Source organism: Panthera leo, chromosome D2, assembly GCF_018350215.1.
Source record: "Panthera leo isolate Ple1 chromosome D2, P.leo_Ple1_pat1.1, whole genome shotgun sequence".
Lineage (NCBI taxonomy): Eukaryota > Metazoa > Chordata > Mammalia > Carnivora > Felidae > Panthera > Panthera leo.
Window position 1 is genome coordinate 50099039 of NC_056689.1, and position 15848 is coordinate 50114886.

The 15848-nt window shown below is 44.3% G+C and overlaps 1 long non-coding RNA gene across 1 annotated transcript; it reads left to right on the plus strand.

Moving 5' to 3' along the window:
* Positions 1-207: 207 nt before the first annotated feature.
* LOC122202376 lies at positions 208-12412 on the plus strand. The gene is made up of 3 exons (XR_006194623.1): positions 208-324; positions 11453-11575; positions 12342-12412. It is a non-coding gene; the product is annotated as an uncharacterized LOC122202376 (long non-coding RNA).
* The last annotated feature ends 3436 nt before the right edge of the window (positions 12413-15848 follow it).

Consider the following 15848-nt stretch of genomic DNA (forward strand, 5'->3'; position numbering starts at 1 on the left):
GAGCTCCACCTTCATGACCTAATTTACTCTTAATTACCTTCAAAGGCCTTAACTCCACACACAGCCACATTGTTGGTTAGGGCTTCAGCATATGAATGGCGGGGTGGGGGTGGGGGGTGGGGGAGGGGAGGTACACCAGCGTTCCATAGCAGGTTGTTATGGTGATAGGATGCAAGCATGGAGCTAAGGGCAATCATCTGATAATAATATAGGGATAGCTTGGGAATAAAGCTGCTTAGAGGGAATAGAACTGAGAGAAAAAATGGCGTCCTGATGATGTGGACCCAGCCACATCTTTAGCCAACGAGACTCCAAGACTTGCAGGTATGGGAGATTGTTCTTTTACTTCTACTTAAAAATGTTTGAGTTGGATTTCTGCTACTTGCAAACCAAAAGTTCTTGACTAATAGCGAGTTACTGGGAAGATAAAATGAGATTACGTGTATAAACTGCTTAACGCTGTACCTGGAGGAGGAGAGTAAGTGCTCAATGCACGCGAGCGGTTATTCTTATTACGAGTGACTGCATCAATGGCAGTGTTAAATGATTTTGGATTTTCTGAGACATCTAATGGAACCATGGAAAAACTTATCATCTGAGAACTGTTGTGAGGGTAATTTAGAGAACTCTGAGTTTTGTGGCAACTCATTTTTTGAAGGGCACAGGGTTGTTGGACAGATTGCTCCCAGCAAAAAAGAAACAGGCACAGCAGCACACAATTCATAACTTTGAGACACTGTGATTTGTCTTTTCAATGAATTGAATAGAGATATTTCAAAATGGAGAGCTGAAGTTAGAGGAGGTGATTGCCTTTGGTCTTCAAATCAGTTCAACTAAGAATGAAACGTAGAAGGCAGGGGAAGAAAAATAGGAAAATACGTAATGTTGCACCAAAGCATTTAGCTACTTGAACAAGCATAGATTGAATTTAGTGGTCTGATGTTTTGGTTTACATACTTGGTAAGATTTTATACTGACTAAAAAAAAGCTCATGACGTCAATTTGTCAAGTGTATGATTGACTTTCATTAACATCAGTGTTTTGACTTTGTTTTAATAACAGAAAATAATTATTCTTACTATTTTGCTTATGGAAACATTTTCCATCTGGATTTTTTTTTTATTAAAAATTTTTTTTAATGTTTACTTATTTTTGAAGGAGAGAGAGACAGAGCATGAATGGGAGAGGGGCAGAGAGAGAGGGAGACACAGAATCTGAAGCAGCCTCCAGGCTCTGGGCTGTCAGCACAGAGCCTGACACGGGGCTCGACCTCACAAACCGCGAGATCATGACCTGAGCTGAAGTCAGACACCCAACTGACGGAGTCACCCAGGCGCCCCATCCATCCAGATCTTTGTTAAAGAAACTAGATTTTATTTATTTATTTTTATTTGAGGGGGGAGGAGCAGAGGGGGAGTAAGAGAATCTTTTTTAAAAAAAATTTAATGTTTATTTATTTTTGAGAGAGAGAGAGAGAGACAGAGCATGAGCGGGGTAGGGGCAGAGAGTAACAGAAACACAGAATCCAAAGTAGGCTCCAGGCTCCTAGCTGTCAGCACAGAGTCCGACCCGGGGCTCAAACCCACAAGCTGTGAGATCATGACCTGAGCCGAAGTTGGGTGCCGGACCAACTGACCCAGCCAGGCACCTCAAGAGAAAGAGAATCTTAAGCATGCTCTGTGCTCAGCGTGGAGTCCAACATGGGGCTCAATCCCTCAATTCTGGGATCATGACCTGAGCCAAAATCAAGAGTCAGATGCTCAACCGACTGAGCCACCCAGGCACCCTTATATTCTATTTCAAATTTCAATTTTGAACATTATATTTCAAGATTAACTGATTTTTTCCTCTCTCTTTCACTCTCTCTGTCTTTTTTGCTTTCATTCAGTACAGGTAAAAATCCACAAAAAGGATTCTAGTATTTTCATCTACATTTTAGACAACTCTGAAATGCTTAGAGATATTAAGAAGACCGTAGTTTTCATCAAGTGAAACAAAGTGTGTGTGTGTGTGTGTGTGTGTGTGTGTGTGTGTGTGTGTGTGAAGGAATAAGAAGCAACTTTCAAAGCAATGAAAATGTATAATGATGTGTAGGGGTAGGGAACCCGGAATTTAATTTTTAGAAGTAACCCAGCCCTCATGTTCTCAGTCAAACTGTAGGAGGCCCTGGGCTTTAGAAAAGTCTCTGGCTTTCATAACCTCATGAATAAAAAAAAAATAAAGCCTCAAACTGTTGCCATTTCAAGGGACAAGGAAATGTAAAACATAAAAAGTAAGCACCTGGCCAGAACAGGGATGGCTATTTTGTATCTTTATTTTTAACTGTTGACAGAATTGAAACATTCCTGAGTTATACTAATATATGTTTGCTATGGTAAGAATTTTCAGCAATATGTTCTGGATTTATTTTTGGTGTTGCTATTGGTAAGGACAGACTATGGAAACATACATGTTGGAGTGTCCTGAGTTGAAAAAGCCAACAGGGAATCGGGGGTGCTGACAGCGAGGGGCCTCGCGCCTTGAGAGCAAAACTAGAATGGTCCAGATGGAATGTTTTTGTATCAAAACTCTGTCTCAAAACTTTCAAAAATGTAAATACATGATTTTACTTTCTATTTAATCCATTAGTAGAAAAGAGGGTGGAAGTTTGCTTTACGGTTCAGAATCTTGTACTAAATTTGTTCAAAATTTGCGGTGCAGTAATTACCAAATGGATGCTTCTCCACATTGATCTCCCTAGGGTGTCTGGGATTAAAAAAAAAAAAAGCCCAAGGGAAGAAAAAGCTCCCTACTAATGGTGGCAAGGGAGTTTCATTCATTGCTTTCATTTACCGGACAGGGATTTCTACGGCACCTTAATAGGTCCCAAGTGCTTTAAGACGGAGGGCATATGATATCATGGAAGACAGGCAGCATCCTTCCCCTAATGGAGTCTCCAGCATAGTGGGTAAGACAGACCAAAGATACAAAGGCCTAGAGGACACAAGAAAGGGACTTAAAAAAAAAGAAAAGAAAGAAAGGGACTTAAGTTGGTCAAATGATATGAACTGGTAGATCCTGTGGCAAACCCAAAAGAGGATATACTCACTCAAGTTCTTTAATGAAAACAAACCAAACAACCCTAAGAACTGCACAGGCCATGGAATGCACTATAGACGCATTAGACCTATACATACCATTTGAGATGGATGAATGAATGAATGAATTCATTCATTCATTAATGAATTACATTAAATGAATAATTGCACAAATACTTATGTAGGTGGAAATGAGAGAGGGACCATAAAGAAAAGTGCAAGACATCATGAAGAAGTATGGTAATGGCTTTTCACTCTGATTTTTGAGGAAGTTAATATTTTACTGAAGACCTGGAAGATTACTAGGAATTAGTCAGGCAGTGGGGACTGGTGAGAAAAGATTTAAACTGAGCTCAGCGGTAGAGAGTACATGATATATTATGCTTTAATGTGATTGGAGCCCAGAGAGTGAGATGGAAAAGTAGCAAGGGATGAGCTGAAATTTTGTTGGCCAATGTAAGACTGAATAGGCCATCTTGAAAATTTCAAACTTGTTCTAAAACTAATGGGAATTCATTGAAGGATTGCAAACAAAGGAGTGATTTCATCATGTAAAATGTTTTTGTAATATATACATGATTTGATATTATGACATTTTGAGCCACCTAGGCACCCCGAGAGAAAGAGAGTCTTAAGCCGGCTCTGGTTGCAGTGTATGGAATTGAACGGAGAGAGAGATCAATATCAGATGTGGCTGGAAGGGTCAGGATGCTGTTGCAGTAGTTCAAGTGAGATGTGTTGGGCTTGGACCAAAGCATTGATGGTTGAAATGGAGAGACAGTTTATCATTTGGGATTAGGAGTAGCTGTGACAGAAAGTCCCATATTAGGGTGGCTTGGGCATACATGTGTTTATTTCTCTCTCACATAATTGAAGGCTGCACATAGTCAGCCTAGAAGTAGTCTGGTGTCTTCACAAATGGCAGGTACCAGATGTTTCCATCTTGTTTGTCAACATGTGACTTCCGCCTCCTGGTCCATTATGGCTGCTCTAACTCCAGTGACGTTTTCATTCCAGCCAACATGAATGAGGAAGGGAGGAAATGGGTCTCTTTTCTTTGAGGGCATTTCTAGAAATTACACATGACACTTTTAGTTATAGTTCATTCAACAGAACTTAGTCACATGGCCGCACGTGGTTGCAAGGAGAATTGAGAAATTAAGACAATTATTCTGGGCAAGATTATTCTGGGCAACTACAGGACCAGTTGAAAAGCCAGGATTCTGTGACTAAGGACAAAGGGAACAACAAACATGGGAGATAACCAACATCTTCTGGCACAGAAGTAGACAAAAAATTGAGAGATGTTTTGGACGTAAAATTGTGGGATTTGACGAGTAATTTAATGGAGAGAGTGGGTGACAAAAAGAGAAGAAACAAACCCAACTCCCACTTTTTTGGACATAATCAGTGCGATAAGTGGTAGTACCTTTTTGGAAATGAAGAAATGAAAGGAGGGGCAAGTTGGAAGCAAAGAATAAGAATTAATTAGCTGTTGGGAGCTTGTCTACCCTCCCTCAACATTATAGGAAAGCAATTTATTAATTATTTCATTGTACCATTCCAGAGATGGTCTGTGGCCACACGGCCATGTGGAAGTTTACACAGATCATACACACCTATGCATACACACACCTTTTATTTTATTTTTACAAAACAGTAGTGTTCAATCACACCATCATATACCTTGAATTTTTCATGTAATATATCTTGGAGATTTTTCCATGTAAGCACATTAAGAGGTACCTTACTATTTTTAACTATCACAGAATATTCCGTTGTATGGCTCTGTCATAATTTAACCAGTCCCTAAATGTTTCTGGTTTTTGCCTATTATGAAAAAGGCTGTAGCGCATGTCCTTCCACATATATCACTACCACGTGATCAAATACAACCATGGAATAAATTCTTTTAAGTAAAATTATTGTATTCAAAGACACATGCATTCAAAATTTTGAGTTGACTATTTCCCTTCGTGGATGTTTTAGCAATTTGTGCTGCCACGGGCAACACATCAAAGTGTCTGTTTTCCTATACTCTTGACAATTCAATGTGTTAAACTCTCTGTCTTTGCCAAGGCTATATATTGAAAAATGGTACTTGGATTTGGTTTCAGTTTGCTTTTATCTTACCATGGTTGAGATAAAACATTTCATACCTTTAAAGATCAGTTTTATTTTGGGGTGCCTGGGGGGTCACTTGTAAACTTCTGACTCTTCATCTCAGCTCAGTCCTGATCTCAGGGTCCGGAGTTCAAGGCCTGTGTTGGGCTCCACACTGGGCGTGAAGCTTACTTTAAAAACAAAAATCAGTTTTATTTTCTTTTCTAAATGCCATTTTTCTAATGGATTGTTCATCTTTATTGATTTGAAGAAAATCAGTTATCTATTAAAGAGATTGCCTGTAATGTTTTGCAAATATTCTTCAGTTTGCTTATTCATTTTTTCCTCACAGTAAATTCCTTTCTGTAAATTGATTATTATTAGTGACTTATTATTATGCTAGTTCAATATAGGTACCTTGTTGGTACTTTCAACCTTATTTTCCTTTGCATACATAATTTAACAAAAAATGTGCTCATACTGTGCATATAATTTAGGTGTCTCTCTTTATTTCCACTTAATAATGGAAATCTTTCTTTGTCATTCACTATTTTAAAAAATATTTTAATGGTTGCATTATGATTTTGCCCCTTGGAAGTACAATAATTTATTTAACCAACTCCCTTACTGTTGGGTGTTCAGGTTATTTCCAATCGTAAAAACCACTGTAAGCTACTCATTCATGGTAATTTCATTAGGCTGAAGTTCTTAAAAGAAAGCTTGTAGGTTGTAGTGTAGAAGTCGCTCCTGGCACTTCAGGGAGAGACTCCTGGAGCTGGGGCTCCAATCTGTAGAGAACATCAAGAAGAGGCTGGAGGGCGGCAGGGATGAGGCGGGGATGCTGGGACGCGGGGACTCGGGGACTCGGGGACTCCACCCATCTGCAGTCTCCCGCTCCAGCCCATCCAGCCATTAATGACAATGGTACGTTACCAAATCGCCATCTAAAAAGCCAATCACACTGTGAACTTCCATTAGGAACCATTCGATAATTCCAAGAGAAGGGTTGGTTCCTATTTTGGGTACCAACCTTGCAAATTATATTATGTATTATCAACTTTTTTTTTTCACCTCCCCATTCTCCTCCTAGTGAACATGAAAAGAGTTAGTAGTAGTTCAGCGTCTCTCTCAGGCTATAAAAGGGGAGTGTCATTTCGCAAGAGAAGGAATGGGCATTCCCCAAAGATAAAGTGACATACTGGACCTCCTATCCTCTTTTGGCTAGTGAGGGTTAGGGTGTTTTTGGTTGTACCAGGAATAATTGCATCAGGCTAGGTATAAGCCAGACTTTGCTATTCGAAGCTCAATATGGTTAAAAGAGGTGAGTAGGATTCCAATTTGACAAGGGGTAGTATAGCGCTGGGCTGGCCTAAGCTGGAGCTACATTTCCTTTATGGTTGCATGTCAAGGTTGGCCAAAAGGGTTGCATGTCAGGGTTGGACAGGCTGCACCCTGTCCGTGTGCAAGCTCTGGACAGGGAAATGAAGCAGCCGCTATTATTCCCTGTAGGTAGTGCCTAGAGGCAGTGAGAGGCAGGTACACGGGCTGGTCTAGGGGTCTAAGCTTGTCCTTGCACTCCTCTGTTTTGCCACCAGCCCTTTTTCCTCCCCGCCTGTCCTGCCGACCGGCAGCAACCCCAGGCCCACCATCTGATGCAGAGGCAATAGCCTTCCATGGGCTTCTACACCAGCTCCCACCTATGTCCTGTTCTTACAGCTGGATGTGCTGTTCCCATGATTGCTCTGCAAATTCTCAGTTTCCCTCCACGTGACTACTTCAGGAGGACTGGACAGTGACTTTTCTCTGCTTCTCTTTCCCCTCATTCTGGACTTTCCTTCCCTGTCTCCTCTCATCATGTGTTGAGGTCTCAGTCTATAAGTTAATAGACCAGAAACTCTGGGAAGGTAGGCAAGGGTCTGCTTTGGTCACCACGATAGCCTCATAAGACATTCAATAAATCTGTGCTGACTTAACAAAGGACCTAAAACATGCACTTAGCCCCTAATAAGAACATGATACGTGTTCTACTTATTATTTATCCACTACTCAGATTCTCAAATAAGAGGGTGTGACCTGAGAAGGAACATGAACAACTTGCTTTCAGTATCTGGCTTAAAGAGTTTATTAGGGAAAACTATTTTTTAATATTTGTGCAGTGTTTCAGGGTGTCCTGGCCCTCTACACTCATGCTGGTCCCTGGAAAGTGCCAAATTGCCTCACGTGCTATAGAGAGGGTGGTCTGAAACATTTTGGCTTGTACCTCACTGCTCAAGCCTACCTTCATCTTAACTCTGCTTTTCCTGGATTTTTGTTGTCTTCAATATGTTATGGTCAGCAGAACGTTTCCCCCCTACTTCTATAAAGTGACATGAACTTTTTTTTTTTAAACGTTTATTTATTTTTGAGACAGAGAGAGACAGAGCATGACTGGAGGAGGGGCAGAGAGAGAGGAGACACAGAATCGGAAGCAGGCTTCAGGCTCTGAGCTGTCAGCACAGAGCCCTATGCGGGGCTCGAACTCACAGACCGTGAGATCGTGACCTGAGCCAAAGTCGGACGCCCAACCGACTGAGCCACCCAGGCGGCCCGACATGAACTTTTTTAAACACTATTTTATGCATATCTAAGTTTTTGACTCATGTCTGAGAGAACTATTTGATTTTGTTTTGGCTAAGGGTATCTATGCCATTTTCTTTTTCTTTTTTTCCTTTTTAAAATCATTTAGCTGTAACATTCATGGAGGAGTAGATAGCACAGCACTGTGGAGTGGACATGCTGTTGGGCCGTTGTTATGAATTTATTTATTCATTTTTAAATGTTTATTTTTGAGAGAGAGAGTGCGAGAGCACAAGCGGGGGAGAGGCAGAAAGAGAGGGAGAGAGGATCTGAAGCAGGTTCTGAGCTGACAGCAGAGCGCCCCGTGCGGGGCTCGAACTCACGAATCATGGCCCACTGAGGCCAAAGTGGGACGCTTAACCGACTGAGCCACCCAAGTGCCCCAGTTGCTATGAATTTAAAAGAATCCATGGAAAACGCATTCTGAAGCAGGGAGTGGGGAGAAACTTCTGGGAATAGATATTCAAATGTCTTCAAGGCTTTTTATATATGAATATCCTACCTAACATGCATTTGAACAGATCATAATAGCTGTTAATAAAATATTCCGGAACTTATTCTGTGGTTTACTTCTTCCCTCAGTGTCTTGTCATGGAGAGCTCATATTTATAACCTATTTTATATTCTGCCTTAGGGACTCTAACATATTGACTGTTTTTGGCATTTGTTTGATTAGATTTAGCATTTTTTGCTTTCCTCATAATTCTTGTCTATTTGAAGTGTATTCACCTCAATCACGTTAGAATTTCACTCCGGCCTCGTGGTCTCCTTAATATATACTGTCCCGTGAGCATGTCTTTCATGGTTTCTAAGTGTTGCATCATGCAATTCCATCATTTTTGCACTTCTTAAGCTTTTACAAATTTAATACATAAACATTTAGGCAAATAGAAAATTCTTCAAGTAAGTATATTAACACACAGCAGTGCATATAGTTCCTTTCATCTTAAATTTTATTAAAGTAGCAAAGGTTCTCCTTCACGAAGCCAAAAAGTTCTCTAAGTCAGCCGAGGCAGGTCGGCATCCAGTTCCCATCTGCACCTCCCTTGATCCTCATTCCCGAAGGTACTGATGTTCATCTCTTTTAACTGTTTCCTCTATTATGTATCTTCACTTTTCTATAACATGTCTCTAACACTGTTTTTTTTATTTTTTATTCTTTTTTACCGTTTATTTGTTTATTTTGAGAGACAGAGACAGTGTGTTTGGGGGAGGGCAGAGAGCGAGGGAGGAGAGAGAGAGAATTCCAAGCAAGCTCCGCACTTGTCAGCGCAGAGACTGATGCGGGTCTTGAACTCACGAACCATGAGACCATGACCTGAGCGAAATCAAGAGTCGGACATTTAACCAACTGAGCCACCCAGGCGCCCCTCTAATACATTTCTTAATTTTTAACTTTCTGTATTTTCTAGGTCCTTCCTACTAGAGAAGAGGAATTAGTTCTCTTACCACTGTGCACATTTCTCCCCTTCTCTCATTTTCCTGATCTAGAGCTTTGTATTTTATTACATCAGCTTTCAGTGTCTATTTTGACAATGGGTTTTTCATGCTGTTCTTATATATATTAGGATTACATCTCCTTACGTATAGACCTTGTTTTCCCTTTACGATGTATCGTCTTGATTTTTCTTTGCTTAGTTTTTTCTGTGTACCTATGACTAACCCACTTGGTCTAAACCATCTTTCCATATGTTGAAATAAAGCTATCCAATTTCTTTTTTTTCCCCTGGGAGGTCAGGGCCACATTATGACTTTTGTAGGTCTTAGCGGTTTTGCCATTGTGAGCCCCTTCTTCTATAACAAATACTAAAAATTGCATTTCATGGCTGCACTCGGATAAAGATGAATATAATCCAGGTTGGATTCATTATTGTATATCCACTGTTATTACATTAAATTTGGCTCTTGATTTTAGGGAAACTAAAAAGAATACATTTCTGATAGTCCCTAAATGTATCATGGGCCCGAGGCACTGTGTGCAGTGCGCCTCATGGGTAAGTTGGCCCTGCTGGAGGGTGTCTATCACTCCAAGAGCCCTGATTTCACCTTCTCCAACCTCCTTATTCTCTAGGTCCTGCCATCTCCCTTTATCTTCATCCTGAAAATTCTATTCATTTGTCTCATATGTTGGATCCTCCATTTTCTGAGATTTCATGTTGGCCCCCTTACCCCCCTCTTACTTCCCCCTCATTTCAATAGAGTACATTTCAGAGGGCTCCTGATAAACGGTGTTTGGGAGATAAATTTCCATGTCAGATCAATCCTTCAATCTATCCTAATTGGCTGACAGGATAGTGTGGCTAGATATAGGATTATAGGTTGGAAATAATTCACCTCCTAAGTTATGTTTAACTATATGCAAATACATACTTACGGTAGGAATTTAAAAACATAGTTATAATTAGAAAGAAGAAAGTAAAGGTGGCCTGAAAACAACATCCTAAATTAACTACCAGCATTCACGGAGCTAGTGGACAAGGGGGCCAGGAGGGTCTCACTGTCTGATGCTCACTTGTTCCTGTTTTCAGCTCAGTTTACTGCCAACATGGGGAACTGGGGCCCTGAAGTCCAGAGTTTTGTTTGATGTACATCTCCAGACAGTAAACCTCCCGTCTTCTGTCAGTGGGGAGCAGATATGGCCTTCTAACCACTCTGTATTCACACTTCCAGGGACTCCCCTGACTTTTCAACCACCTGTTCCCCCCCCCCCTCCCCCAGGGTCCCTGATGCCTCCAGTTCAGAGCTTGGGAGGGGCCTGCGGCAGGAAGGAGCTTGCTCAGGGGAGCTCGGCCGCTGCTGGCTTGGGCTTTGGTTTCCCCACGTTTGCTAAAACGTCACTACTCCTACTTCTTGATTCCAAATTGTTATTGCTGTTGTCTCCTTGCCACTTCTATTTAGCCTTGTGGTTTGACCTTTTAATCTAATCCCTTTACTATATTTCAGTGGAGTTACAGGAGGGAGTGGAGGTAAATGTCCATGTCCATTTTTTGATGGTTGGTAGGAAGTGTCTCAAAATGCTTACATTTTACTTCATTATTTAAGTGTAATCTAGTGCCCTAGATCCCTTAGAGCAAAGTAACTATTTTGCCATGTGTGTGTCTTGAGGATAACAGGGCATCAGTGCTAGACTTGGATGCTTAGTTGAGCCTTAACTGTATGCTATTCCTATATTTAAATCACAAATTTAATCTTCGATACTCATTTTCCCCACATATGTTATAAATAGCTTAAGTTTTAAAATCTATTCTTTCTTTCACACACTGACATTACATCTATGTCAAAGCAAGCTCCTTTCCAGGAATAATAGAATCTGTCTTGCTTGGAACTTAAAAATACTTTTTCAGAATACATCAGGACCTCTTTCTTCTTTTTGTTAAACATGCTTATGGCCCTCCTACACACATTAGGAAAACTGAGACTATAAAAACGATGGGAAATTTAAAAATATAAAATCTGTCATAGCTCTAGATATGAGGGTTATAAAAATAAATCTATAATCCTTTAAGTTTGCATTACCCCATGTACTCATTTTATTTAAGGTTCTCTTATATAAGCCTATTTATGTCTTTAGTCCCAACTAATAAAATCAACTTATGTTAAGTGTCAATAATATTTATTTACGATAATATTTAAATACATGTATTTTTTTATTCTAGAATCTCTTGGGTACAAGTGACAGAAACTCATCTCAAACTAACTGAAACCCAAAAAGTAATTAATGTTTTAGAATTCCTGGGAATTCTAAAAGTTTATTCAGCTCTAGATATAGCTGGATCCAGGTGGGTTCTGATGATCAGGGTTCTGATGTCCCCTGGCCCCTCTCTCTCTCTCTCTCTCTCTCTCTCTCTCTCTCTCTCTCTCTCTCTCTCTATATATATATATATATATATATATATATATATATATATATATATTTGTATGCATATACAGATACAACTAAATTACACAAAGATTTTTTTTAGAGAGAGAGAGGGACAGCATGCACGTGAGTGGGGGATTGGCAGTGGAAGAGGGAGAGAGAGAATCTCAAGTCGGCTCCATGCCTAACACGGAGCTGGATATGAGGCTCGATCTCATAACCACGAGATCATGACCTGAGCCGACATCAAAAGAGTGGGATGCTTAACCGACTGAGCCACTCAGGTGTCCCCAAACATTTCTAAAATGAAAATTGTATCATGTTGTCAATAATAGTCAAACAAGTATCTAAATGACTGTTAATTAAAGTCAATTTCTCAGGGGTTTAAGTCACTTACTAAAAGAATGGGACATTTTAATAATTTTTCTCTTGGATTTTCCTTCTGGTAGTGCGCATTAGAGCCACAGAAGGAAATCAGTCTGGTAATCTCCTAATCATAGGACATTTGCTGGGCCCCATCCGATACACTTTTTCTTATGGACAATTGTGTGTATATTGTTTTAAGCCTGCTTAGCATCCACGGGCCCTTGTAGGTTTGTTATTTCCCCAACCTTATTAGCAATAGTGGGATGCAGAGGGTGCCTCCCCCGATGGGAGAGGAAAATGACAGATGCTTCCTTCCCTAGGTTCCCTTGCAGCTACAGCATGGTCAGGTGACTTGCATTGACTTGGAAGCAGGAGCCAGGGACTCAAAGAGGTAGGGACCGGGAGCCTCCACTTGGACTGGGTTCCTAGGGCAGTCGTGGCCGCGGGCCCGGGGTGGGATGCAGGGTACAGTGCTGGAGGGGTGGATGGTGCAAGCTGTAGAGTCTTTGCCTCGCTGGTGGTGGTAGGGATGTCCACACCTGATGAGTTGTGCCATGGGGTAGTGGGCATTGATCCGGTGTTTCGTAGAACCTGACTCTCCATGCACACGGGCGATTTGGTGATCCGCTCAGTATCATGGTCATAAACCCCTTTTCTGACGAAATCAATCTGAGTTGGTTTCTGTTGCTTACAGCTGAGACCATGAACCGACGGGCCTCCTCCTCCTCTGTGATGTGTCTCCTTTAGCTCCATACTTCACAGTCTGCATCTTAGATGACTTCTTTTGGCCTCTGCTACTTGGCCCTTCTGATACTAGCTGGAAGAGGGGGTCTGGGAGAAGAGATAGGAGAGGATGGAAGGCCATACTGGGCCTGGGAGGCAGACAGCCCTGCAGGAGGCCCCTGGGAAATCAAGCCCCGAGGGCTAATTCAGCAGGTACAAGCTGCCAGTCACAGGGCCATGTTCCTCTTCACCTTTGCTTCCACGACCCTGGTCCAATCCACCATCTCCACTCACCTGGATCATGGCAATATTTCCTGGTACTTCCCCACTTCTGCCCTGGTCCCCTAAACACTTTAGCAGACACAGGGATCCCACTGAAACATCAGTCAGCTTATGTCAATTCTCTGTGAAAACTCTAGTGTCTCCCGATTCCTCTCAGATTAAGTCTTACAGAGTCCCTTCCCCCACCCAAATATTCTTTTACTTTCTGTTCGATCCTCAGGAGAACCTAAGTGCTGGAGGGATGCTGGGTGGGGTGGGGCCTTGGCTGGGGTGCCCCAGGAGCCAGGCCATGCCCTCCTGGACCTGTTGGAGCATGGGGGAAGTTCCACAGCGCAGGAGTAGGCAGGGCGGGGAAGGGGAGCCCTAGATCTGAGCCTTATTTCTCAAGGACAGAAACAGCCGAGAAATAACTTGAGGGATGCAGCAGCCACCAGCCGGCGGCCATAACCATCCATTCCGACACCAGGAGCGAGGCTAGCAGACCGGGGGCCTCGGTGGCCGCTGGCCTACGGCCTCCAGCGCGCACAGTGGGGCCTTCCTTTTGCACCGGGAGGCTCCCCACTGTCCCCGGTTGCTGGTGTCGCCGCCACACGCAGGGAAGGAGGCGACGGGGCCGCCCAGCTGGGCTCCCTCAGCCTCGTGCGCTCTCACTGGCGCCGTGTCTGTCCCCCCGCAGGGCCGCCTGCCCTCCGCGCAAGGCGGGGGAGACAACGCGGGCGGAGGAGCAGTGTCCCCGGACTGCGGTGTGGCCGTCCCGTCCCGGCGGCCGCCTCCCGAAGCAGCTGGGGGGTGGGGGGCGGCGGAGCTGTCACTTGTGTCACCTCCGTTCTGTACCGCGCAGGGGTCCTTCCCGCGGTGTCACCAGCTCCGCGGCCGCGCCAGGAGCGAGGGGGGGGGTCTTCCCCTTTCAGGTTCTTTCAGGTTCCAACCGGCCACACTCGGACAAAGGTTCCTCCTGGAGGTTTGAGGCCACCGGGACCTGCTGGGGGGCCGTGCTGGACGGTGGCTCCTCGCGGGGGACTCGGCAAGGGCGCAGCCCAGAGGCCTGCCTGGGCCTTGGGTTCCTGCAGGGGCCCTGCGGGACGGTGGCGGTGGCGGAAGTGGAAAGCCTCCGCCCGGGGCCCCGGCTGGCTTAGGTTGTCTTGGCCGTTCTGCATGGAGGCCTGGCCCAGGCCGCTCTCTCCCAAAGTGAGGAATTCCTGCTCTGATTCCTGCTGGTGGAGAGGTTGGTGACAGGGCAGGGGGGACAGGGTGGTCTTCCTCTCAGGCGGGTTGGCAGAGACCCCTGTGCGTCCCTCGGAGGTAGGGACAGGAGCCGCTGTTGGTTAGATCAGCTGAAGGCTCAGGCTTCAGGGCGGGAGGTCGCCCTCGGGTCTCTCACCCCCTGGGAGCAGGTAGGTGGCCATGGCCTCATTGCACTTCTGGCCTGTGAGTGAGTCCCGGGTCTCTCCTTCCAGGTGTAACCCACGGGCACCCCGAATTCAGCCGGCCCAGGTCCTTGTAGTCACAGAGGGGCTCCACCTGGGCCTTCAGGCCCTCAGATTCATGACCCACAGTAACCCACGGAGTCTTCCTAGTATCCCCCACCTGCCCCTCTTACCGGGTGGCAAAGAGCAACTTCTCCAGCAGATTTCCACCTTCCACGGGCTAGAATGGAAGGTGCTCTGTTCTGCTCAGCACCGGCTGGCATAGCTCCTTGGAGCTCTGTCCCTCAAGAGGCAGGAATGTGTTGGCCCGTGTGTGTTGAAGGACTCCCTGGACGAGCGGTGGCGGCACACGGGGGGCTGCCACAGAAGGCATCCGGCTTGTTGGAAAAAGTGAGCTTGTTGCTGAAGCCGGAGTTGGCAGTCGCGATACTCATACCTGCATCTAAGGGCAGGTTTTCTGCCTTTAAGTCTCTATGGACAGCGCCTGTCATACTTAGTGACAGGCACGGACCGCTGGTGACAGTCTGCGCAGAGGACGCTATGTGATGGAATCTGCCTTCAGCCTCTTCTCTCTCCGACTGCCGTGGGCCACCGGGTGCTCGAACACCTCTCCTCCACCAGTGCCCCTCCTCACGAGGCCGGCAGTTCCGCAGCCACTTTAAGTGTTTTGCCGTGTGGAGGTGATCTGCCCTTCATGAGTCCTGCTTTGCGGGGTAGTCTCTGGAGGCTGGCGGAGTTCTGTGGGGTCTCAGCAGTGATCTTCACGGCCATCGTTTTCCCGGTCAGGATGTGCTGGGCCAGCCTCACCACAGCCCCGTTACCCTGGCCAATGGCTTGAGGACACTGTTGTCTGAGTCTCTCCTCGGCAGAGGTGACTGAGAGGCCCCGCAGCATGTTGGACCTAAGGCCGCACTTGGAGTCAAGGTGTCCTAAGGTCGGCTCACATTTGGGAAAAGCTGGTGAGAAGGTTGGTCCAGATCAACTCAAAAGAAAACCAGTTCGAAGTTCTCCTGGGGAGCTGATCTTGGTAATGGGGTCAAAATGCAATGTCAGACGAGCCCTCCCCTCTCCAAAACCCAAAACCAAAACTGAACAGATACAAACGAATTTAAAAAGAAAAAAAATGACGTAAAAGGAAAAATAAATGGAGAAGAGTAGAAATAAAAGAATAAAAAGGAATAAGGATGAGGAAAAAAGAATAGAGAAAAAAGGGAAAAACTAATGAACAAAAAAGAAAACTCACAATGCCGAGGAGGAAAAAGCTAAGGTTGATTAATGTCTCCAGGTCACTGAAAAGCAGCTTCCTGAGCCAGAAGGAATAGAAGGAATGGTAACCTAGGCCCAGACAGAAATTTAGTTGGTTGCTAGAATCCCCGAACAGTAGCTCCGTATGAG